Here is a 26,940-nt window from a genome sequence, read left to right as displayed (position 1 = left end):
AAGCGAATAATAATACACATCAAGCAAGTTAGGAGGTGCGGAAGTGCACGCTTGTTCGAGTTATTATAATTCGAAGTTTACGGGCGGAGCCCATACTCTACAGGGGTTCCAGGGGAAACGCCCCCTTGGCAAGGGTCCGGGCAGCGCCCCTAGGAGTAGGGTCCAAGAGGTGGCAGCCTCTGGCGGGGTCCAAGGGGCAGAGCCCCCGGCTGGGGTCGAAATATTAAATTGCTTTAATAAAACTTCATCAGAAAATTTTATTTTCTTGAAATTTCCTTATTTTGAAATATTAAACAATGGCAGTTTTATTGGCAATTTTGTCTTAAAAATTGAGATAACTGCCATTAGGAACTTAATCATCCCTAACCACAAATTCGTAGACAAGTTTTTTTTTTATCATTCTTCTTATGGTTCAGACAATTTTCGCATACACACATACCTTTGTTCAATTTCTCGAAAATCAGTTGTATCCGATTAAATTATTCGGATGAACCATTGAAATAATTTGATCTGAGAGTGATTACACGCCTCTCTCATCATCCAGTTTTCTAAAAATTCCCTAACATTTTAATCTAAATACATGTCAGATAATGGTTATTGACAACAATACTACAAAGATAACAATGCTACAAAGATTCAGTTCGCATCGAAATACATAGAATGGCTCTAGAAAATGGTAAACATTTCCCCAACCTTTAATTTTTAAAAGGTGTATCACAATGTGTTGACATAAACGCACACTATTAATATCAACTTGAAGGGGTAAGGTCCCAAAAACCTCATAAAAAGGATACGAGACCACACCACCAACTGGCCTTTCAACCTTTTAAACCTTGCGCGGCCGCGCATTGGTCTTACAAAAGGAAGGAAGAGATCAACAAGCGATAGTCGCGCGCCTAAAGGAAAGCATAAAATCCTTGCGCCGCCCTCCATTGGCAAAGGGTTAAAAACCCTAAGAGCAATACTTCCGCCCAAATATCCAAACTTGGATACCATTTTACCCAGACTTGGGATTTATGCAGCTGTATGCACACTGTAAGGTGTCACACCAGATTACAGCAGTAATCTGTAATCTTCTAGAAGGAATATGATCGTGCACCACCCAGACGGTTATAACCGTCTGGACACGTGTCATTACCACAAACGTCTTGAAATCACAACGATAGCATGTAATTGGAGAATGATCTCCACTTAAACCACCTTCCACGTGACAATTCCCCAACCATAGATCAAGTCACGATCCGTGTGCATTCACATCAGGATCAAAGCAACTTAACGAAGATTAAAAGGACTTAACGGAAGGAAATATAACCGCTACGGCGTTAGCATCTTCCGTTATCTTTTCAATAACAGATTTTCCCTCCCAAACTCCCGGTTATAAATAGGAGAACTCTTCAGGTATAAACTTAGATCACATTTCACTACTAAAATACTCATCTTCTCCGTTACCAATACTTATTCTCACACCGGAGTCGGGTCAAGGAGAGAACCCTCTTCTCCCCTTGACGAGGCTAACGGTGCTCTGTTTTGCAGAATCACCGGAGAAGGAACTCGGCTGCAACTGAATCAATCGAGTGTGAGCTAACCTTTTATGCGGATTCAAACCCCCTAGATATCTCGGTTCCGACCATTTATCTAGTGTTTCTTCATTGGCGCCCACCGTTTTCTCAGTTTTTCTAGTTTCTATCTCGTTTCGATTCAGTTCATCTCATTTTTCTGTTTTTGCACATGGCAGAAAATTCATCTTCTCATCGACAGCTTGGTCCTCGACCAAATGTCGGAAACAATTTACCAGTAGAAGGGATGGTAGAAGAGGCCTCAGACGATAATGAGGTTCAATCTAATGGAGCAAATGACCCTGTTACTCCAGGGATATTTCCCACAAATCCCGCTCAATCAATTTTACCACCGGGAGAAACTCCGATATCATGGTATGTCCGGTCACAAGGGGCATTAAATGCAGTGTACACGCAATTATGTGCTCAAACTGCTCCCGTAACACAATCACGAAGGCCGGGATCTAGAGCTCATGCTTCCCAGCGAGAAGAATCAACTTATGATGGTACAAACAGTTACCAGAGACAACACCATGAATCACAGCCTCGTCAAAGGCAATCGGTTCATGATAGGTTGGGTTCCCAATGGGATGCCCACACCGATGAGTCCGATCAAACATATCGTTTGAGTGCAAACACCAGCGTATTCAACAGACTACACCCAAACTCTAACAAATCCAGGCCTCGAGCGGTTTACAACCCTGAGGCAGAGCATAATTATGACTTAGTTTACCGCCCTGCAGAAGCAGCGGAAAACTCGAAGTTTATACTGGAAATAGCTCTGGCTCCATTAGAGAGGGCAAAATTACCATCTAACGTCGGGAAATTCAATGGGTTAACTGACCCCGACGATCATCTGAGAGTCTTCACCAGCGCAGGGTTGGTTGGCGGTTGGACTCTTCCGCTTTGGTGTCATCTGTTTGTTCAAACATTAACTGGGCTAGCGCGAATCTGGTTTGATAACCTACCGACGGGGCAAATCGAGTCATGGAAAGACGTGCGCCAAAAATTCTTAACACACATCAGCCAGCAAAGGCGTTCCATGCGGGATACATCCGATGTCATGAACATATGGCGTCGAGATGACGAGAATCTAGAGGATTTTATAACCAGATATAATAAGGAAGTGTTGGAGATCGATGGTGTTCACGAACAACTAATCCGTGCTCAGTTTAAGTACGCGGTTAGATGTGACGACATGGTCAAAGTATTATCCGGAACAGAGGGCCTTCCCAAGAGTTGGGAAAAGACAATGGCGGCGGCCAAGGTTTATGCGCAGACGGAGAAAAACCTTACTACAAATAGGCCACCACCACCACACAGCAGGCCCACAGATTTAAGTGCAACGGGCGAGAGAAGGTTCAAAAAATCATGGCGCGAGTCATCTGGAAGTCATTCCTCTGAAGATGCTCGCACAACAATTAACAAACTCTCTGCTCAAAGAGAAAACAAGCATGAAAATAGGGAGAGGCAGTGGACCCCCCTAACAAAGACCCCGGCGGAGGTTCTAAGTACCGAGGATTATCAGTTCAAACCGCCAATCCCGATGAAGAGTAAACGTGGTCAAGACCTGGCGCAATATTGAGAATATCATAAGGACACTGGGCACACCACAAACAACTGCATTTCCTTGCGCACAGAAATAGAGAAAGCCCTCAAAAATGGGGAGTTTGCGCATCTACTCACTACTAGAAAATTGGGCAATTGCCACCAATAATTTGCCACCGAAAAAAACGGTAGCAAAATTAGCTACCTTTTTACAACCGAAATCGTATTGGTAGCAAATATATCCGAAAAATCCTAAATAATAATAAAAATTAAGAAAACGGTAGTAAAATGGTGTCAAATATACAAATATAAAAAGTTCTATGAAAGTTGCCACCATTTTTTGACGGCCATTCAGTTTGCCACCGTCACATGGTCGCAATATGAAGTAAAATTTAAGCGGCTCCCCCAAAATTTAAGCAAAATATCAATTTTTTTTAACAGAGCAGGATATCAATTAACTTTATCACATCTAGGGTTCTGACTTTGCTCCCCAAAATCTCTAGAAGCTCTGTTCCACCATCACTAATCGAATCATCCTCCACTCCACCATCAGTCCATCACTAATCCAATCATCCTCCGATCCAAAACCCTAATCGCTCCAAAACCCTAACTGCTCCCAAAAGTGGCGACCGTTGGACTTCAGCAATGAGCTAATGATTTCTTAGGGTGCGGTTTGTTGTGAATTATGACCAACATCTTGCTATTCTTAATCGAAGGTATGTATTTTGCTTTTGGTCAAATTTTATGATTCTATTTTCATTGTTGAAACTTTCCTGACACATGTTCCTGATTGGAAATCCATAAACTGATAAAATTGAAAAACGGGTCTCTAGGATCCTGAAGACTTGTATTTCTTGTAAGATTTGAATAGATTGCTGGTGGCAATCACAACTAGTTTATTTATGATTGAGTCGATTTGCATGTGTTTTATTGGAAGAAAAATATTTGAAAAACTGTCACGCTTACGAGAGTCACAAATGTTATATAGAATGTGTGAAAGTTGGTGGGCATGTTATGAAGAATCATAGCCCACCTAAAGCAATCTCATTCTAAATCCTTTGACCCTGAGAATATAGTTAAGATGATAAAAGTAATCTCTTAGAAATGTAACTGTCTTAGAATCTTAACGTTTACTTAGTGGACTTCTGTGGTTATTTATTGGGATCCTTAGAAATGCAGGAATCAAACTCATGGTCAATAGCTTACACACGTCGAGCAAATTTTTAAGTTTGTTTGGGTAACTAATCAACTCAGGCTCGGATCAAAACGGGTAATTCTTTGTACATATCGGACAGGTTAATCCCAAACACATTCTGTCCAAAATTATTATTAGAGTAAACTTCCGTTTTGCTCCCTGTGGTTTGGTCACTTTAACGGTTTTGCTCCAAACCTTTAAAAATAGCCATTTTACTCCCTGATGTTTCGGTTTTTTTGTCAGTTTGCTCCCCGCCTCTAACTCCATCCAAATTGTTTGTTTTTCCATTTTGCTCCCCGCTGGGAGCAAACTGGCAACAAAACCAAAACATCAGGGAGTAAAATGGCTATTTTTAAAGGTTTGGGGTAAAACCGTTAAAGTGACCAAACCACAGGGAACAAACCGGAAGTTTACTCTTATTATTATTATTAGAGTAAATTACGATTTTGGCCCCTGTGGTTATATCACTTTTACCATTTTAGCCCAAAAAGGAATTTTGTAACATCTGAGCCCCCAACATTTTTTTATAACCCTTTTGGCCCCTAACGCTAACCCCATCCATTTACTTTTAGGGGCTAAAAGGGTTAGAAAAAAAGACGTTGGGGGCTCAAATGTTAAAAAATTCCTTTTTGGGCTAAAATGGTAAAAGTGATATAACCACAGGGGCCAAAATCGTAATTTACTCTTATTATTATTATTATTATTATTATTATTATTATTATTATTATTATTATTATTATTATTATTATTATCATATTTGTAAATATTTAGTGTGTCAAGTATGATTATGATTATGATAATTATACTCCGATATAATCTATTTTGTTAAAATTATAATGGAGTAAATTGCTAAAATCGTCCCTGACTTTTGTTCACATTTGCTAGATCCATCCAAAAAAAGGTTTTTTTTCTCATAGGAACCACTGAGGTTTAAAAAAAGTTGCTAAATCCATCCAAAATGACTAACACTTGAACAAAACTAACTTGATAGAGGGGTAATTTAGTCATTCTTTTAATTTATTTAATATAGGTTGTATGATCAGCTGTAACGCAGCTGTAACGAATCCCAGTTTAACACCTCGAAAAACAGAGGGACGAAATTGTCCAAAATAATTACGGGCACGCACTCGTAAAAAGCTTTTGTTTGCGGCTAATTGGACCATTGAACAGGCTACAGAAGCGGACCTTATAGTGTATCTTTTGTGGTTCCGATGGTTGAGTGACCATTTACAAGGGCACTGCTTGTTTTTCTCATCCTTTTTAAAGCTTCTAAACCAAGAACTTGATCATCCTATTTGGCATTGCATTAGCATGTGGGTTCCGTGCTGAGTGGATATGGTTTGGGTAAATTAAAAGAATGACTAAATTACCCCTCTATCAAGTTAGTTTTGTTAGAGTGTTAGTCATTTTGGATGGATTTAGCAACTTTTTTGAAACCTCGGTGGTTCCTACGAGGAAAAAAACCTTTTTTACAAGTGTGTAATGATTACATGTGTATCCTTCCTTCATATGAATCTGATTCTTATTTACATTATCTAGTGCCCTCAAACCTTTCTATTTATTAAGTAATTACGAAAGAAAGTTAAAAGCCATAAAGTTATGTGTGATTTTACACGTGTTTGATTCGTTCACATCTCTCATTTGAACCTTCATAGTCATTTTACATGTGAACAGACTTAATCAGATTTAAGTTAACGCGTTCTTTTGATGTCCTCACAGTTCTCAACCTTTTGCAGAATCCATTTGGAGTTTTGGACCTTAACCTTGTGCGTTCTTTTGATGTTCTCACAGTTCTCTCTCTCTCTCTATATATATATATGTATATATATAATGCATAAAATATGATTAAAAGCTTTATTATCACAATAATAACCCAGATTCAAAATAAAATAATTTTGGAGGTCTAATACATTGTGAATCCATTTTAGGTGACTTATGACAGTTTTGATCCCCTTAACCCAGTTTCACTTTAGCTACATATTTCAAGTTACCTGGTACAGCTCCTTTCTCAACTGTAGGCCTGTAGCCACGAGCGGGGGGCAATAATAGAGGAAAAGTGTACTCTTTTGGCAATGCTAATGACCCTTGTGTCCATAGCAGAGAGAAGACCCTGAGGTATGTTTAATCATTTATAGACTAATATTTTTTTTAAATATAAATAAAACTATTTACTCTTTGGCATTTTGGCATAAGTGGAATCAAATACAACAGTAATTTGTGTCCATTTGCATCGTTTCCCACTGCTATTGTGTTTGTATAGTTTGTGATGTTTGTTTTTTTTTTATTGTTAGGTTTGATGCTTTTAATTTAGTGAGAATTTTAAGAATTTCTTATCGAGTTGATTACACTTTCTCTACCGGTTTTCTAATACAAAAATTTGTTTTTGAAATAAAGTAGAATTTCATTCTTAACTGTAAACATAATGAATCATGCTTTTTAGCTTCTAGCACTCGAATTGTAGCTCAATATTGAATATTGTTATCTTTGCAATCAACTTGACCCATTATTAGTTTTCGTTAATTCTGACTTCTTGATTCAATTCATTGGTTGTTTTGTAGATTGAAAGGTTGAACTTAGTTATAAGGAGCTCATTAAGGAAGAGGATGAAGAAAAAGAAAAGTTAAATGGGATTATTGCGGGGTTGTTGGCCGGAAAAGAAAAAGATAAGGTGGATAAAGATACTATGCTCGATAGGATGTCACAAATTGAAGCTATGTTAACAAGTACAATTCGAAGATAAGCTACAAACACTTGGTTTTAAATGTTTCGATGTTTATCATATTGGGATAATTTTAGTTATATGATGTTTTAGCTGGTATTTCTATTAGAATGTTTTATATGCTTTTGATACATAGATGTTTTATATAATTTGGGTTTTCGTGATGTTATTAGACTTTAATATAATTTTGCAATTTTATTGATATGTAATTTTTATGAAAAAAACAGGGAAAAATGGAAAATCAATCTGAATCAAAAACCAATATTCAAGCAATCACAAAATGGTAGCAAATAATGGTAGCAAATAATTCAACAAGTTTCGTTAAATGCTACTAATTTTCAATAAAAATGGTGGTTAAATGGTGGCAAATGGTTGGTGGCTAAATGGTGGCAATATTAAACGGTGACAATAAAGTGGCAAAAAATCCGTCACAACTCGGTAGCAAACATGGCGGACGGTGGCAAATAATTTTGACCAATTTTGTGGTGGCAAAAATAAGGTGGCAAAATATAAAAATGGTAGCTATTTTGTGGCAATAGGGCAATTGACACGGGTGTTTTTATCACCACATTTTCGGTGGCAAAATGGTGACAACAGGGAAATTGCTACTGTTTTGTGACCAAAAGTTTCATGACAAAAACCCTCTTTTCTAGTAGTGACTCCAGAATATGCGCAAGGAGATAAAGTAGATTACCCGGGGAGAAGAAACCTCCAGCAAGCGGGCAAAGACTTAAGGGACTCTGTAGAGTTCCCCGCAGGAAAAAAACATCAAATATGGCGAAACTATCAGGGAGTAAGTTAAGTTCCATCTAATTATTAAAGACTTTGTAACGCCTCTGAGCTTTATCCATGAATAAAATTACAAAGTTTCTATTATTTGTGTTTACAAAATGCATGCAATTTCTTTTTAGTAAGCGCAAAAACATTATGGTAGTATAACATAAGCTCCATACACGGTCAGTGATTACCTCACAAACGACCATAAGCTTCACACATGAGCTTCATACCAACTTCATTCGCCTTACTTAAGTAAAAGCAATTGTACTCATGCAAATATTGTAAAGTCATTCAAACAAATAGAAACATATTACCTTCAGCGTACAAATACGCCCTGAAAAGATTCAAACATGACAGTGTTTCGAGTTTTACAAAAACAAGCGTAACAAACAAGGATCTACATCCCACACAAAAAAAAAGGGGGGGGAAGCACAAATTGTTCAAAAACAATTTCACCCTACTCTAAATCTTCATCCTCATCAGGGAAGATTTCTTTAAGCTGCGTTACTGGATCATCCGACTGCAGCGCCACATTTATCAACTCCATAACGGGAAGTTGTAAATTATTAAACTCTGCCTTCAGAGAAGCAAGCGCAGCGGCAGTATCTACGCCAAAAGCAGCGGACTTGCTATCATCCCAAGTAACCTTCAGCGCACTATTTACATGTTGGGAGCATTCTGCATAACCTTGCGCATAACCATCCCGCCGCGCAGCAACCACCAAATCAGCAACAGTCTTATCCAGTTCTTTAGAGTTCAATACAGATTCAGCAACCTATGAAATCAATCGACATTGGTAAAACAAAAAAAAAAGAGCAAAAGCAAGCGCATATATAAGGAAAGGAACTTACACAAGCAATCCCACGATCCTTCAACCAGGCCATATCGTTCTTTAAAGGCTCAAGCTCGCTTTCCGCTGAGACCCGCGCCGTTTCTGAACTTTCCAGTTTCTCTTCAGCCTCAGTCAAGCGGCGAGAGGATTCAGCATGTTCGGAACACGCAAGCTCCAGGTCATTTTTCAGTTGTTCCTGGTCAGAAACCAAAGCAGTAAGTTCTTCTAGTTCTTTATCTCTAATGGAAAGAGTGGTTAAAGCTTGTACCTCCCGTTGCTCACTCCGTTCCCTATGAGAACGCGCCTCCGCCAGCGCAGCCTCTAAGTCAGCCTTCTCCTTCTTCAATCTTTCAACCTCCGCATCTTGATTCTTCAGCTTTTCAACATCGGCTTTGAGATTACTAATAATGGTGCGGAGATTTGCTTTCTCAGCATTATCTTTTTCACAAATTTTCCTCCAATTTTTTTCGTTCTTCAGAAAGAAGAGCAGCCTCAGCTTCGGCCTTTCTTTTCCAACCAGCAACAGACCATTCCTCAGTCTTGCGCTCAGCCTCAAACTTGGCTTGATCATCTTTTAATTTAGCCATCAATTGAGCCAGACGTCTCTCATCGTTGGAAAATTTCTTCTGAGCCACCATAAAAGATTTCTGCTCTTTACGCATATTATACCACTCGCGAACAATACGGTGGGTGGTAGAAACATGAGAAGCAGTCTTAGCAACATAAGACTGATAGACCTGTTCACAAGATCGGTTTTCCTGAAACTTGATCTCCCCAGGAGGAAATATCCCCTGCAGCCAATCTTGGCACACATGCCAGTCCGCGAAAGTATCTCCTTTCTTTAAATTCCAAACAGGGGCGTGAAGGTCAACAGCATCCTTCTCCGAATAGCTCCGGTAGTAATAATCTCACAAAGTTTCCTCTGGGCGGATGGGAGATTGTTTGCTAACGCCGGCAGACGAGTCTTGCTCTTCAACCGTCGTCCTCTCAGCATGCTCCGGCATAGTGTCTGAAGGAGAAGGAGTAGGAGTTTTATCAGTTGCCCCTCCCCCTTGGTCTTGAGCAACCACCTCAGGGGCCGAAGGATTATCAGTATCATCCACCATACCTAGGCCAGCATCAGTAGGCCTCTCGGTTTCAACAGACTTCTCCGCATCATCATCTGCACCTTCTGTAGCGTTCAACTGGACAGCTGCAGAAGCATGCGGAGGGGTAGGGGGAAGTTCTTCATTCACCACAGATTGCAAGTTTGTGGGAGTTGGAGCAACAGGAGCTGCTGTAAAAATAAAAATCCATAAGAATCTAATCCATAAAAAGGAAACAAGGGAGGATGCTACTTACCAGGAACAGATTCCGTAACAAAAGCATCAAGATTCCCCCTTCAGGTAATTTTCTTTCTTTGAACTTTCTTAGGAGGCTGACCCTCCGCGTCAGTATCGGTTTGTTTTCTCTTTCTCGCTCCCCTTTGCACTAAATGCTCAGGGCTAGATTCCAAATCAATCGGATCATCTGGGTTGGATGGAGGAATATCAGCAGAATCTTTCGGTTCCGATTTCGGTCGCCTAATAGTAACTGCAGGCGTAAGACCCTCCAAAGTATCAGAAACCACCACATAATCACACTTGTCAGAAGAATGGCGCATACCTTTCTTCTCAACATTTTTAGCTTTAGAAGATTGAGTCTTCTCAGCATCGCCTTTCTTTGGCACAACATTACTAGTCGTCGCGCGTCTTTTCTTCTCAGGGCCTACGCCCAAATTTGACAACTCACCTATAAAGCACAAAGAACAATTCACTCAAGCGCGCAAATAAAAAGTTAAAACAAACAGTATGCGCAATCTTACCAACACCAGCAGCAGGATGTTCAGACAGATCCGCGTCCCGCGGAAGAGAAAAATTCCTCGCAATACGATCATACCAAAACTCTTCATCAGGATTTTTCTTAATGGTACCCATTCTCCCCCCTTCTCTTTTGTATCCAACAACATACAATGAAACAACTGCAAGAAAAGGAGGACATGCTCAAAAAAAAAAAAAAAAAAAAGAGAAAAGAAGAAGAAGAGAGGAACCTAAACCATACCATGGCCTCCCTCTGTGTATACAGGTTTGTCATCCCGATCCATCTTCCAGTTCAAACTCATCCCAGCTCCAACAAGGGCTTTCTCCGGCAAAGCAATGTTAGGAATTTCCTTCAAATCCTGGTACCAAGTTTCATCAGAAGGGGCCCGGAGTGTTTCAATAGGAACATCTTCTTTTCCCCTCAAAACCATCCTCACCGGAATCACTCCGGCCTTGATAAAGAAGAATTTCTGTTTCCAATCATGGAAAGATTTCGGAGGACTAAGCAAAATCTTCTTTGCAGTAGCTCTTTGAAAAAATGAATAAAACCCCTGGGTACAATGCATTTGATGAAAAACCCTAAATCGAGGAACGGTCGGCTCAATATGCATAGTCCGACACACAAACTCAAAATGTCGAACTCTGACCATACCAATAGGATGCAGTTGAGAAAGATGAATATTGTAAAATGCAAGGATTTCAAGAAAAAACGTCGTTACAGGCAAACGAAAGTTGCCATCACAGAAAAAATCCCAAAAGAGGGTAATATACCCGGCCGGAGCATCTGCTGCTGTTTGTCCCTCTTCAGGGTACAGAGCACCCCAGCTTTCTGGAAACTTGAGATTCCGAACCAAACCGTCAAAAGACGCTCTAGGCCACTTCAATGGTGGAAGTTCAGTTGACATCTCTTCAGCAAAACCTTCTTGATGTTCTCCGGTCGACATAAAAAAGGGAATAATGGATTTCAAGGAAAGAAAGGAAGGGGAAAGGTTTCTCAACAAAACAATGATGGCACTAGGAGGATACCTAAACGCTATATACTTATCGCAATAAATAGCATCGGTAACCGTCACAGCGATTTTTCCGGGTACACAGTCACCCAAAGCAGCAGAAAAAGTACACACGCGTCTGCACACGCGCGTGAAAAGCACGGATAGCAGCATATACCTGGCAGTGTCAGCCTGACCTACAATCCTAGCTGTACCATCCCATAAAGTCAAAAGATTTCCAAAATCTTCAAAACAAAATTAAATCTTCTCACAGAAGATTTCTCATTTTTTCGCGCCCAAAAAAGACATTTCTCTCTCCTAAGTCCAGTGCTCCACTTAATCGCATAAGTACAACACTAGACTGGAGGGACTTGAAGGCGTAAGGTCCCAAAAACCTCATAAAAAGGATACGAGACCATACCACCAACTGGCCTTTCAACCTTTTAAACCTTGCGCGGCCGCGCATTGGTCTTACAAAAGGAAGGAAGAGATCAACAAGCGATAGTCGCGCGCCTAAAGGAAAGCATAAAATCCTTGCGCCGCCCTCCATTGGCAAAGGGTTAAAAACCCTAAGAGCAATACTTCCGCCCAAATATCCAAACTTGGATACCATTTTACCCAGACTTGGGATTTATGCAGCTGTATGCACACTGTAAGGTGTCACACCAGATTACAGCAGTAATCTTCTAGAAGGAATATGATCGTGCACCACCCAGATGGTTATAACCGTCTGGACACGTGTCATTACCACAAACGTCTTGAAATCACAACGATAGCATGTAATTGGAGAATGATCTCCACTTAAACCACCTTCCACGTGGCAATTCCCCAACCATAGATCAAGTCACGATCCGTATGCATTCACATCAGGATCAAAGCAACTTAACGAAGATTAAAAGGACTTAACGGAAGGAAATATAACCGCTACGGCGTTAGCATCTTCCGTTATCTTTTCAATAACAGATTTTCCCTCCCAAACTCCCGGTTATAAATAGGAGAACTCTTCAGGTATAAACTTAGATCACATTTCACTACTAAAATACTCATCTTCTCCGTTACCAATACTTATTCTCACACCGGAGTCGGGTTAAGGAGAGAACCCTCTTCTCCCCTTGACGAGGCTAACGGTGCTCTGTTTTGCAGAATCACCAGAGAAGGAACTCGGCTGCAACTGAATCAATCGAGTGTGAGCTAACCTTTTATGCGGATTCAAACCCCCTAGATATCTCGGTTCCGACCATTTATCTAGTGTTTCTTCACAACTATTAATATCAACTATTAATTTTTCCATTTTCTATTATATGCTATATAAATTTCAGTAATAAATTCAATTCAATTCAAGTTACATAAACTCTAATCTTCTCTTCTATATAAGCATATCATTTCATAGTCTTTTGATTGCAAACAAAACAAACAAGTTCAACATGACAAGGTCCTCCGTTTTCAACATATTTCTTCTTTTTCTTATGGGCATGGGTAATTTTTCATTCCCTTATTGTTGAATAGAAGTTTTGTAATTATTATTTGGGGGTAACTTTGTAGAATAGTAACCAAGTTTTAAAAGTATAATAATTAGGTCACTTAATTTTTAAAAGTGTTTCAATTAGATCACTCAACATTTATTTTTTATTAAAATTAAGGAGTTTTTCATCAATTTCATAAGTAACCGTGGTGATGTTGATTTTTGTTTCTTTTTTCTCTTTTATTTGATACTAACGTCGAGTGATGACGTGGATTTTAACTTTTTTTTTTAATTTTTAATGTAATTAAAGTGTTTTTATTTTTAATAAATATAATTTCATATATTAAAATAATCCGAACTCGCTCCATTTTTTTTCTTGACACATGGAAACAAGGGCATGGCTAGATCAACAATTTGAATGTTAAGTTATCTAATTGAGACAAATATGATACGGGTGATCTAATTATAACATTTTTAAAACTTGGTTAGTATTCTGTGACATTTTCCCAACTAGTTTCTAGTAATTTATAATAAAGTACTACAAAAATACAAATACAGACGAAATTGGTCTAATGGTATAACATTTCTCGTGGTTTGAATTTAAATTCTTGCAAATATAACGTTATATGGTATTTAGCTGTAAAAGAAGGTTGTTCGAAACTTAAACTGAAGAGTCTAGGAGGGGTCAGGATGGGTGATTATAAGTTGAAGATTAATGTGGCAAGGTTTGCAGTGGAGAACTCCGGAGTTAATGTCGAGAAGGAAGGTAAGGTTAATAATCTTAGGCAAGCTGGTCAGAGCTCTTATGGAGGTATTTTCAATGTTAGAGATGTTAGAAGTTACAAAGAGGTCGTAGGGTCGTCTAAGTTAGGGGGTGGCCCTAAAGAGCAGAATGTCGGAAGACAGGAGTTTGATCAGAGGATGGAAGAGAGATTTATTGTGGTGCCTGATAGATCAGGGGCATTTAAGAATCTTCATGGGCTAGCTCTAGTGGGCAGAACGAAAAATCTAGAGATTTTGGTTGATTTCGACAAGCTTCTTAGAATTGTCAATATTACTGTCGCTCATTTTCAATACCTTGGTGGCCTATCCTTGCTTATTACGTTTCATGATGAAGATTGGTTAAGACGGTTTTTGGACCTGAAAGACATTTGGAACCTTTGGTTTTCCAAACTGGATCCGTGGAACGGTCAAACGCTTCCCCTCGAGCGGGTAGCTTGGTTGAAACTTTGTGGAATACCCTTGCATCTTCTCGACGGAGATGTCTTATCCCAGGTTGGCGAATTGTTTGGGAAGGACCTTTTTGTGCCAAAGTCATTCGAGGAAGATCAAGACCTGTCTTTTGCAAGGGTAGGGGTTCTTGTTGGTCAGTCAAGGAGGATTGTTGAAGAAGTTGAAGTCAAGTGGAAGGATAAGTCGTTTAGAATCTGGGTGGAGGAGGACCCCGTTGAATGGGTTCCAGATTGTTTCAGTCGGGTTTCTGGTTTCGGATTCGGATTCAGAGGCTGCTTCGGCATCGGCGTCGACTCCGGTTGAAGGTATGCAAGTGTCTGGGGACGAAGAGTTTGTGGCGGCTCAGGGGGCGGGAGGCGGTGGGGAAGACGAGAAGTCGCCGGAGTTTACCGGTTCCTGTTCCAAGGCAGATCCTCCTAACGTGCATGGGGAAAACTCGTTTCGCGCTCACAATAATGATGAGGAGAGAGAAGGCAGTCTTTTAGGTTCTCAAGGTTTCCAGTTGGGATCTAGGGGTGTGGGGCCAATGTTAGTTGGAGCTTTTAAGAGTGAGTCAGGAGAGAAGGTGGGCCGGCCCAAGAGAAGGTGTAATTTGGGTCAAAGAAAATCGAGAGCCCAAGTCCATCCCAGTGTTAATAATTCACCGGAAGACTTGCGGCCCAAAAAAATATCTAGAAGTCTGATGGAGCATAATTCACATGGCTTTGGTTTTGTCGGTTTCACATCTCATCGTTTGACTCCTCTGGACCTTAACACAAGTGCTCCTTCTTCGGAGCCCCAGGATGGAGTTTCGGCGGATCCCGAGGATCAAGTCAAGGGTTCGAAGGAGGATGAGCAGAGGCATCTAATGGGCGCTGAGGAGGAGGTTGTTAACATCATCAGTATTGGGGCTAAAGTTGGTATTGAATTTGGGCAAGAAGTGGAGCAGGTCAGCAAAATTATCGGTTTGTCAGGTAACAATGGTGTGGAACTATGAATTTCTTATCATTTAATGCTCGTGGAATTGGGGGTTTGGAGAAACAACGGTGGGTTAAATCTGTGACAACCCGTACTTTCACGGTTAGTGTCGTTTAACTTAGCGATTCTAAACCCTCATTATTTCTTTCATTGTGCATTGCTTGTGTTGGGCACGTTAAATGTTTTGTGTTAAACCTATTAAACGTAAACGCAACTTAGGGTTGCACGTACACGCACTCTTGTTACTCTTAATATATTTCGGCCCATTTGAGTAGTCAAGCCCGTAGAATCTGGGCCACAGATTTACAAGCCCAAGCCATCAACATGTATTATTAAAGCCCAAACCTTACTCATGTGGGTCAATTGATGTGGTAGCCCAAGTGGGTGGGCTTGAGCCCATGTCGGCCAAGCAGGAACCGCCCATCCATAAGTTAAATAGCATTTTTGCATGATAATTGTAACTGTTTATTATAAATTCTAAATCAAAACAAAAACCCTATCCCCTCCCATGTGCGTACAGCCAACATCCAATACATATTTGATGTTGCTACCTTTCCTTTCCTTGTGTGAATATCTCGGCCCACAATAACACCCTACAGCCCTATCACATGAACCGCCCTTTATATGTATTATATATGTGTACGTATCCTCAAAAATAAACCCTACGTCCCTACTCCCTGATTTGCGACGCACGGCAACAGGAGAACCCCCCCCCCAATCGGAGCTCTTCCATCTTCGAATCAGTATCTCTCATATTTAACTGGTACGTTAATTGGATATTAGTGATGTTAATGCTTGATTTGTTATTTACTTGATTGCTATAAAGTGCATGTGAAACAAATCCCAAACCTGGGTATTCGTAAATGTCTAATATGATATATTGCCAGTCTTGTTGTCGTGTAATAATTTATGTGCATGTGATTTCAATGAACAAGTGATCATTATGTGTTTATGGATTAGTCAAACCTTACCAAACAAATCGGTCCAATAGGAGAAAGAGGTGAGTCCTTGTATGCGGTCCAATAAAATCAGTTCTAAAAGTTATCTATTAAAGGAATTAGGATAGATCACATGTTGCTGCCAACGATTAAAATATAGTAGCTATTAAGTGATTAAAGTGATTAAGTAGGTTCATCTAGCACAAGTTGAGGTGTCACGAAGTTGTTGGGCCAAACAAAGGTCCAATGGGATCTTTTAAACCTTCTATTAATTGTCTGCATGATGATTACATATGAATGATGATGTTTGTTCGATCAGTGTGTAGGGTGTGCTCACATGGGATAATTAATTATTGGTATATGATAATGTGAAAGAGTAGTAGTGGGTCGGTTCTTTGGTTTGAGTATAAGGAAATTTGTATTCAAGAATATATATTACTAGGTTACTTGAGGGTATGAATATTTGCGGATCAAGGGACGAATTATTTGATATGGTTGGTTTCAAATTATTAGAATCAATGGATAAATTATGTGATCTATTGTCGGCCATTTTGGATAAGTGATGAAGAAATTATGTGATGGATAAATATTAGTTGAGAATCAATTTGAATAATGATCACTTATGTTGTCGGCCATTTCATTTATATTTGCATGAAGAATTGTCAGTGAACATGTGATTGCTTAGCCCCATGTGTGTGGAACTTGCTAATTTCTTGTAGGTGTAATCATAGATTTGTATGGTCTAGGATGGTTGTTATAAAACAATAAAGGTAATAATGATATCTGTAAATTTGTTTTAGATAGACATTATGATTTCTGTTTATGTGAATGATGAGTATTGAGGATGTCATTATATGATTGACTAGGAATCGGCCGTCATTGTTAATATGATGAACTTGTTAGATAACCAACCGATGTGATGTTAGTATATGATGTTAACAAATGCTAATGAATAGACTAGGATCTCATCATGATAATGGTTAACGATTCTGTGGCCTTCGATTTCTAAATTGTCGTGACCGGACATGAATGTGTATATGAATAATTATTTGCTAACGGAAACCGATGGTTAAGTGTTCATGATAATCGATGATTAGTGTTGTTGTGGGGCCACTAACTGAACTATTGAACCGAGTTATGCTATTTGGGTTGCGCAAAGAAACAACCTGCACACTTGTTAGAACCGCACCCTTGCCACTCGATCGCACACTAGCGATGGGCCTTAGACTTATGAGACTGCACACTTTTATGATTGACGTTTTGGACTGCTAAGTGCTTGTTTAAATCATGGGTTGTAATGTGAACTTGTATAGCGTATGGGTATCTGTTATGCAAAGGTACACTAATAACGGACCAATGTGTTGCACGACTTCTTGTGATGACTTGCATTGTGAAATGTGTTTTACTTGTATACCACTTGTGTGACGTATATAAAGACCACATGATTCATGAGTAAAAACTGATTGGGTTTGGTAAATACGGTAGGGTTTGGTGACCAACTTGGAACGGGTAATATAACGTAACATACCGAGCAAATCTAAGGTGAGTTCATCTCTCTTGAGCATGCGTCCCGGTGGTTGGGACAGTCAGTGGGTATACAGGAAAGGGATAAGTCTTTTGGGTAAAAACGAGAATGTTGGATAATATACTCTTCCTATCACCATTAAAGTCCCTCCGTGTTGTTTGGTTACCTGGAAGGTAACATGGTATTAGTTAGTAGCGCTACTTAGGTTTGGCAACCTCACCCCGTATCTGGGAGAACGGGTGTTGAACTAATGACCTAGTCATGACCAATGCTTTGATAGGAGCATTGGAGAAAGGGCAAAATAATCAGAAGCCGTCTTGTATTCGGGTTATTATCAACATTGTTTTCAACATTACTTTCGGAAACAAAGTCAATGGATTAAATAAACACTTGGTAACCAACGTTTTCGTAAAACTATGAACTCACCAGCGTTGTCTGATACACTTGCTGCATGCTCGCAGGTCGTTAGGTATCTTGGATTTGGGGAACTTGCTGTCTGGAGTAGCTGGAGTGGTCATGGGTCGACTGGAAGGATTTATGTGATTGATTTCTTGATACTATACTTTGGTTTTGAAACAGTTTAATTTCGTTTACAAATTGCTTCCGCTGAACTTATTGGTTTTTCGTTTAAAACTTATTGAAGATGTTTTTATTAATAATGGGGATTTTAATTATAACTTGTATGGGTTCAATGTAATTGGTGGCTCGTTATTGGTACGTCACACGCCTATCAGGGACACTCCCTAGGTGGTATTTTGAGGGTGTGACAGTTTGGTATCAGAGCCATTGGTTATAGTGAACTTGGTTTTAAAATGTTTTCATAAAACCAGACTATAACCGAACAGCACCGAAATCGACCATGACACTCGGCTCCAGACTGCAAGGTTCGTTTCTCATTTATTACTGCATAGTATATCTAGCGTACACTTATGTAAAACATTACACGTGACTGCACACTTGGCACAACAGCATGAGCCCTTACATTATCGACCCCTGTTATGTGATCTATTAGTGTGACACTACCCTTCGACTATTGTGATTCTTGATCATGTGAAACCTTTCGCTTGCTATTTGAAGGTGGGGAACCTTTTAGCGCAAGTTAAGAGGCACTGAGATAAGCATGCAAATCGCCTTATTATTATGGGTGCACAGATAATGATAACGCGAGGTGCATGCAAGTCCCAGTGAGGCTTAACGAGCGTGGGAAGGGTTCTGCCCTATTGTGTGTAAACTTGGTAGTTTGTAGATTTCAATGTGATACTCGACTTTTACCTCATTTCGACCCTTAAGATTGTTCCCTTCTCTTACATAGAACCATGAGTGGACGTGGAGGAGGCCGAGGTGGTGGACGTGGCCACATTGCTATGACCCAGGCCGAATTAACCGACTTGATCAACACTCGTGTAGCTGAAGCCCTAGCGGCTTACCAGGCTGGTACGATATGTGCCAATTACTTTCTATCCTCGTGTCGTATACTCGAATCTTACCTGTGCGTCTTACTTCCTTCGTTTTAGGTCAACCTGCGAATCAAAACCATCCACCTGCTTGTACGTACAAGATGTTCATGGATTGTAAGCCACAGACCTTCAGTGGGACTGAAGGGGCTGTGGGACTCCTACGTTGGTTCGAGAAGGCTGAATCAGTATTTGCTATGTGCAACTGTCCCGTGGGGGACCGTGTGAAGTATGCTACAGGCACTTTGGAGGACGGTGCCTTAACCTGGTGGAATGCCCAAGTGCAAATGTTGGGTATTGAGATGGCGAATGCCACTACCTGGGATGATTTCAAGGAGTTGATGCGGGAGGAGTATTGTCCTCGTGATGAGATTCAGAAACTGGAGAACGAGTTCTACAACTTGAAAATGGAGGGTTCTGAGATCGAAGCATACACTAGGAGGTCTAATGATCTAGCAACTTTGTGCCCTAACATGTCTTGACCCCCATCACGGCGAATTGAGTTGTATCTCAAGGGTTTAGCACCAGCTGTTAAGGGGTACGTTACTGCTGCAAACTTAGACAATCTGCCCCGTATCGTCCGTCTGGCACATAAGATTACTGACCAAGAGGTCGAACGTGGCAACTTGCCGCCACGTGTTTCTGCTACTACCTCGACTGCTACAGCTACCACACCTGCTAGTGATCACAAGCGAAAATGGAACGATACTGACAAAATAACCAGTGCCAGCCAATCTCAGAAAAGGGCAGACAACAGCACCCACCGTAGTTTCAGCCAGTCGTCTTCTGTGAACCAGAATCAGAGCAACAATTCAAATCAGGGTTCTTACGCGGGAAAGCTGCCAAAGTGTGATAAGTGCATGTTTCACCATCGCGGGCCGTGCACCCGGGTATGTCATAGGTGCAACAAGGTGGGTCATATGGCTAAAGATTGTAGGGTCTGGCTCCCAAAGCCGCCGCAGCAGCAGCCACAGCAACAGGAGAGGCAGCAGCCCCAACAGAACCAGGGAAATCAAAGGGGGTGCTTTCAGTGTGGTGATGAGGGTCACTTTAAGAGGGATTGCCCTCAGCTTAATCAGAAAGCTGGCAACAACAACAATACTGGGAGCGGCAACAATGGGAACAATGGTGGGAACGGAGCACGTGGAGGAGTATATACTATTGGCGCTGGGGGAGACTCGCAGTGAAGGCAATGTTGAGACCGGTACGTCTTCTTTGAATGATCTTTTTCTGCTTCTGTTTTATTTGACTCTTGTTTCGATTGGAGTCATGAGCCTTAGGGTTCAGTCGTCAATTAGGACTGACTTCCACCTTTCTTGTAAATAAGCATGTCGTAGAATTAACTGATAGTAAATCGATAGAAGCTTCACATGTTCTTTTGGTTGTAAACTTGATCTCGTGGGTCGAGTGTTCGACATTGACCTACTTCCTTATATTCTTGTAAGTTTTGACGTAGTCGTTGAGCGAAAATTCTCGGTAAAGAGAAAATCGTGCGTATCCCTCTCCCTAGTGGGGAATCCCTATCCGTTCAAGATCATCGCATTGTTGGCCTCGTCTTAGTCATGAAAGCCCAGAAGTGTCTACGGAAGGGCTACTCTGCTATACTAGCTCTTGTCACCGATTCGCCACTTTAAGAAAGGAAGATAGAGTATCTTCCAGTTATTCGTGAATTTTCTGACGTGTCTTCTGAAGAGTTACTTGGTTTACTTCCACATCGTTAGGTGGAATTTCAGATTGACCATATGCAAATCCCGATTTCCTTCTGGGGTACAGCAATCCCTTGGATTCGTTGGATACTATCACAGCTTCATCATAGGATTTTCGAAGGTTTCGCAACTTCAACCTCCTTAGCATAGCGGGGAGCTGTGAATTCCTGAGAAATAAAATCGGGGAAACGTCTTTTCAGCTTTTGAAACCCAACCCTACAACACGCGGAGCATCACTTCTATCCGAGAGTACCGATGATTCAGCGATATACCATGATGGCTTAATTCAGAGTCCCAGTTACACGCGTTTGTCGTTTTGCAACACTAATCTTTACCCACCAAACTCTGTTTTGGACAAATGATACACTCGCGCGACCGCAATGTGGCGAACCTCCCTGTTGTGCCATGCCGCCAGGCACCACTACTGGAAATTACTTCTAGACCACAAATTTGCTGGCCAAATCCTTCGGACGTTTAATGGACCCCTGTTTCGCTCGATTCCTTGTACGAACCTCATTAATTCCCTGCTTCTTTTATTGACAACTGATATAACGAAACGCTAACAACCATACCATGATTTCCACCGATCACAAGATTAGCCCCCCAGGCGTTGTAAAGTATCTATAAGATCGAGTTCGTCGGAACTCACTTCAAGCCATTGTTTTAGGTCAATTTTCGGGACGAAAATTCTTTCAAGTTGGGGATGATGTGACACCCCGCGAAAACGCTTAACAAAACTAGCTTCCTCAGTGACCGTTTGCTAAATTTCGGGACGAAATTTCTTTCAAGTTGGGGATGATGTGACAACCCGTACTTTCACGGTTAGTGTCGTTTAACTTAGCGATTCTAAACCCTCATTATTTCTTTCATTGTGCATTGCTTGTGTTGGGCACGTTAAATGTTTTGTGTTAAACCTATTAAACGTAAACGCAACTTAGGGTTGCACGTACACGCACTCTTGTTACTCTTAATATATTTCGGCCCATTTGAGTAGTCAAGCCCGTAGAATCTGGGCCACAGATTTACAAGCCCAAGCCATCAACATGTATTATTAAAGCCCAAACCTTACTCATGTGGGTCAATTGATGTGGTAGCCCAAGTGGGTGGGCTTGAGCCCATGTCGGCCAAGCAGGAACCGCCCATCCATAAGTTAAATAGCATTTTTGCATGATAATTGTAACTGTTTATTATAAATTCTAAATCAAAACAAAAACCCTATCCCCTCCCATGTGCGTACAGCCAACATCCAATACATATTTGATGTTGCTACCTTTCCTTTCCTTGTGTGAATATCTCGGCCCATAATAACACCCTACAGCCCTATCACATGAACCGCCCTTTATATGTATTATATATGTGTACGTATCCTCAAAAATAAACCCTACGTCCCTACTCCCTGATTTGCGACGCACGGCAACAGGAGAACCCCCCCCCCCCCAATCGGAGCTCTTCCATCTTCGAATCAGTATCTCTCATATTTAACTGGTACGTTAATTGGATATTAGTGATGTTAATGCTTGATTTGTTATTTACTTGATTGCTATAAAGTGCATGTGAAACAAATCCCAAACCTGGGTATTCGTAAATGTCTAATATGATATATTGCCAGTCTTGTTGTCGTGTAATAATTTATGTGCATGTGATTTCAATGAACAAGTGATCATTATGTGTTTATGGATTAGTCAAACCTTACCAAACAAATCGGTCCAATAGGAGAAAGAGGTGAGTCCTTGTATGCGGTCCAATAAAATCAGTTCTAAAAGTTATCTATTAAAGGAATTAGGATAGATCACATGTTGCTGCCAACGATTAAAATATAGTAGCTATTAAGTGATTAAAGTGATTAAGTAGGTTCATCTAGCACAAGTTGAGGTGTCACGAAGTTGTTGGGCCAAACAAAGGTCCAATGGGATCTTTTAAACCTTCTATTAATTGTCTGCATGATGATTACATATGAATGATGATGTTTGTTCGATCAGTGTGTAGGGTGTGCTCACATGGGATAATTAATTATTGGTATATGATAATGTGAAAGAGTAGTAGTGGGTCGGTTCTTTGGTTTGAGTATAAGGAAATTTGTATTCAAGAATATATATTACTAGGTTACTTGAGGGTATGAATATTTGCGGATCAAGGGACGAATTATTTGATATGGTTGGTTTCAAATTATTAGAATCAATGGATAAATTATGTGATCTATTGTCGGCCATTTTGGATAAGTGATGAAGAAATTATGTGATGGATAAATATTAGTTGAGAATCAATTTGAATAATGATCACTTATGTTGTCGGCCATTTCATTTATATTTGCATGAAGAATTGTCAGTGAACATGTGATTGCTTAGCCCCATGTGTGTGGAACTTGCTAATTTCTTGTAGGTGTAATCATAGATTTGTATGGTCTAGGATGGTTGTTATAAAACAATAAAGGTAATAATGATATCTGTAAATTTGTTTTAGATAGACATTATGATTTCTGTTCATGTGAATGATGAGTATTGAGGATGTCATTATATGATTGACTAGGAATCGGCCGTCATTGTTAATATGATGAACTTGTTAGATAACCAACCGATGTGATGTTAGTATATGATGTTAACAAATGCTAATGAATAGACTAGGATCTCATCATGATAATGGTTAACGATTCTGTGGCCTTCGATTTCTAAATTGTCGTGACCGGACATGAATGTGTATATGAATAATTATTTGCTAACGGAAACCGATGGTTAAGTGTTCATGATAATCGATGATTAGTGTTGTTGTGGGGCCACTAAATGAACTATTGAACCGAGTTATGCTATTTGGGTTGCGCAAAGAAACAACCTGCACACTTGTTAGAACCGCACCCTTGCCACTCGATCGCACACTAGCGATGGGCCTTAGACTTATGAGACTGCACACTTTTATGATTGACGTTTTGGACTGCTAAGTGCTTGTTTAAATCATGGGTTGTAATGTGAACTTGTATAGCGTATGGGTATCTGTTATGCAAAGGTACACTAATAACGGACCAATGTGTTGCACGACTTCTTGTGATGACTTGCATTGTGAAATGTGTTTTACTTGTATACCACTTGTGTGACGTATATAAAGACCACATGATTCATGAGTAAAAACTGATTGGGTTTGGTAAATACGGTAGGGTTTGGTGACCAACTTGGAACGGGTAATATAACGTAATATACCGAGCAAATCTAAGGTGAGTTCATCTCTCTTGAGCATGCGTCCCGGTGGTTGGGACAGTCAGTGGGTATACAGGAAAGGGATAAGTCTTTTGGGTAAAAACGAGAATGTTGGATAATATACTCTTCCTATCACCATTAAAGTCCCTCCGTGTTGTTTGGTTACCTGGAAGGTAACATGGTATTAGTTAGTAGCGCTACTTAGGTTTGGCAACCTCACCCCGTATCTGGGAGAACGGGTGTTGAACTAATGACCTAGTCATGACCAATGCTTTGATAGGAGCATTGGAGAAAGGGCAAAATAATCAGAAGCCGTCTTGTATTCGGGTTATTATCAACATTGTTTTCAACATTACTTTCGGAAACAAAGTCAATGGATTAAATAAACACTTGGTAACCAACGTTTTCGTAAAACTATGAACTCACCAGCGTTGTCTGATACACTTGCTGCATGCTCGCAGGTCGTTAGGTATCTTGGATTTGGGGAACTTGCTGTCTGGAGTAGCTGGAGTGGTCATGGGTCGACTGGAAGGATTTATGTGATTGATTTCTTGATACTATACTTTGGTTTTGAAACAGTTTAATTTCGTTTACAAATTGCTTCCGCTGAACTTATTGGTTTTTCGTTTAAAACTTATTGAAGATGTTTTTATTAATAATGGGGATTTTAATTATAACTTGTATGGGTTCAATGTAATTGGTGGCTCGTTATTGGTACGTCACACGCCTATCAGGGACACTCCCTAGGTGGTATTTTGAGGGTGTGACAAAATCTCTTAGATCTAAACATGGTGTTAGTTTTTTAGCTCTTCAAGAGACGAAATCTGTCTCGGTGAAGGCAGAGGTGATAGCAGGTTATTGGGGCAACAAGAATTTTGGGTTCGAGAGCTTCGATTCGGTCGGGTTGTCCGGGGGGCTTATTAGTGTTTGGGATTTGTCTGTATTTCGGGTCTCCAATGTGGTCAAGAATAGAAATTTTCTGCAGGTTTCAGGTCATTTGGTCGGTAGTGGCTTGGCTATTTGTTTTATAAATGTGTATGCTCCTCAGAGTGTTGTGGCCAAAAAAGCTCTGTGGGAGGAGTTGGTTCAGGTTATCTCGACTTCGGATGGGTTATGTGTGGTTGGGGGCGATTTTAACGCAGTCAGATTTCGCGAGGAGAGGAAGAATTGCTCGTTCAAGATGTCTTGTGCAACAAACTTCAATAATTTTATTTTTGAAGCTGGGCTGATGGAGTATAACATGAGAGGCTCTAAATTCACATTCTCTTCTTCTGATGGTAGGAAACAAAGTAAATTAGACAGATTCCTCGTCAATTCTAGTTTTTTTAATGTTTGGCCTGAGGCGGATGTTGAAGCGGTTTCGACGTTCTTGTTCGATCACTGTTCGATTATTTTAAAGACGGAATTGAATAATTTTGGTCCCAAGCCGTTCCGAATTTTCAACTCTTGGTATGATAAACCCGGTTTTTATGAAACGGTGGTTTCGGCCTTAAGCAAGGATCCAGGAGTTAATGGCCCTCCTGATTTTCGTCTGCTAAAAAAGTTGGGCTTTCTCAGGGCTGAGTTAAAGAAGTGGAGAGATGAGATGTTAAAGAAAAACTCGGAAGACGTGTCGGCGGCTTTGTCGGACCTCGAAGATATCGAGGAGACCCTAGCAGTTCGGAACCTAACTGAAGAGGAGGAGTGGATTCTGATAGAAAGCAAAAAGATCCTTAAGGAGGATGAAGAACGGAAAAGTAGTGACTTGAGACAGAGGTCGAGGATTAAGTGGGCTAAGGACGGCGACGAAAACTCTAAGTTCTTTCATGCTTCAGTTAATTGCAGGAAATCATCGAACTCGATTCATGGTCTGGATGTCAATGGTGCTTGGGTGTCGAAACCATCGTTAATCAAGAAGGAGGTTTTTAAGTTTTTCAGAGCCAAGTTCGTTGAAGAATGGGTTAGCCGCCTTCAGCTTGTTTGTTCCGATATTAGAAGGATTACGGGAGAGGACTCGTTATTTCTTGATGCTCAGTTTTGCATCGAAGAAATTAAAAATGCAGTTTTTAGTTGTAGTGATGATCGGGCCCCGGGCCCGGATGGTATTAGCTTCCGTTTCATCAAGACTTTCTGGACTTTTTTTGAAGCTGATTTTTTCGAGCATTATGGCAGATTTTTATTCGAACGGGGTGATAAATATGGGATGTGGTTCTTCTTTCATCGCTTTGATCCCCAAAGTTATCGACCCTATCGGGTTGAAAGATTATCACCCCATCAGTTTGGTGGGAATCGTTAACAAGGTTATCTCGAAAATTTTGGCATGTAGACTCAAGAATGTGCTGGATTCGGTTATTTCGACATCTCAGTCTGCTTTTATTAGTGGCCGTCTTATTCTGGATGGTCCGCTAATCATCAACGAAATTCAGAATTGGAGTCGTAAAGCAAGGAAAAAGGTTTTCTATTTTAAGATAGACTTTGAGAAGGCTTACGATAATAATAACTGGAATTTTGTGTTGGATATTCTTGATCAAATGGGTTTCTACGGCAAGTGGTGTTCATGGATTAAAGGTGTTTTGTCCTCTGCTAGGGCTTCGGTTCTGGTTAACGGTTCACCGACCTTTGAGTTTAAATGTAATAAAGGTATGAGGCAGGGAGACCCCATTTCTCCTTTCCTTTTCGTGGTCGTTATGGAAGCTCTTACATGTATGATTAATAAAGCGTGCAATTTGGGGATTATTGAGGGAGTTTCTCTCCCGAACGGGGGTCCGTCAATTTCTCACCTGTTCTACGCTGATGACGCGATTATTATGGGTACTTGGAGTAAAGATAATATTCTTAACGTGGTTAGAATTCTGAAATGTTTTCACGTCTGCTCGGGTCTCAGGATTAACTTGTGTAAATCGAACTTGCTGGGAATTGGAGTGCATCCAGGAGAAGTTGATGAGATGGCTGATTTTGTTGGATGTAAAGCGGGTTCGTTCCCTTTTAAATTTCTTGGCCTTAATGTGGGTTCGAATATGAACCGGGTGTCAAACTGGCGGCCGGTC

The 26,940-nt window shown here is 40.5% G+C and overlaps 1 long non-coding RNA gene across 1 annotated transcript; it reads left to right on the top strand.

Annotated features, from left to right (window-relative positions):
• Nucleotides 1–3,522: 3,522 nt before the first annotated feature.
• LOC110882955 lies at nucleotides 3,523–6,907 on the top strand. Its single transcript, XR_002560309.2, has 3 exons — nucleotides 3,523–3,820; nucleotides 6,228–6,414; nucleotides 6,858–6,907. It is a non-coding gene; the product is annotated as an uncharacterized LOC110882955 (long non-coding RNA).
• The last annotated feature ends 20,033 nt before the right edge of the window (nucleotides 6,908–26,940 follow it).

The sequence above is a fragment of the Helianthus annuus genome, chromosome 10, assembly GCF_002127325.2.
Source record: "Helianthus annuus cultivar XRQ/B chromosome 10, HanXRQr2.0-SUNRISE, whole genome shotgun sequence".
Classification (NCBI taxonomy): Eukaryota; Viridiplantae; Streptophyta; class Magnoliopsida; order Asterales; family Asteraceae; genus Helianthus; species Helianthus annuus.
The sequence above is the reverse complement of the archived record's forward strand: the minus strand, read 5'-3'. Positions and strand labels throughout refer to the sequence as shown.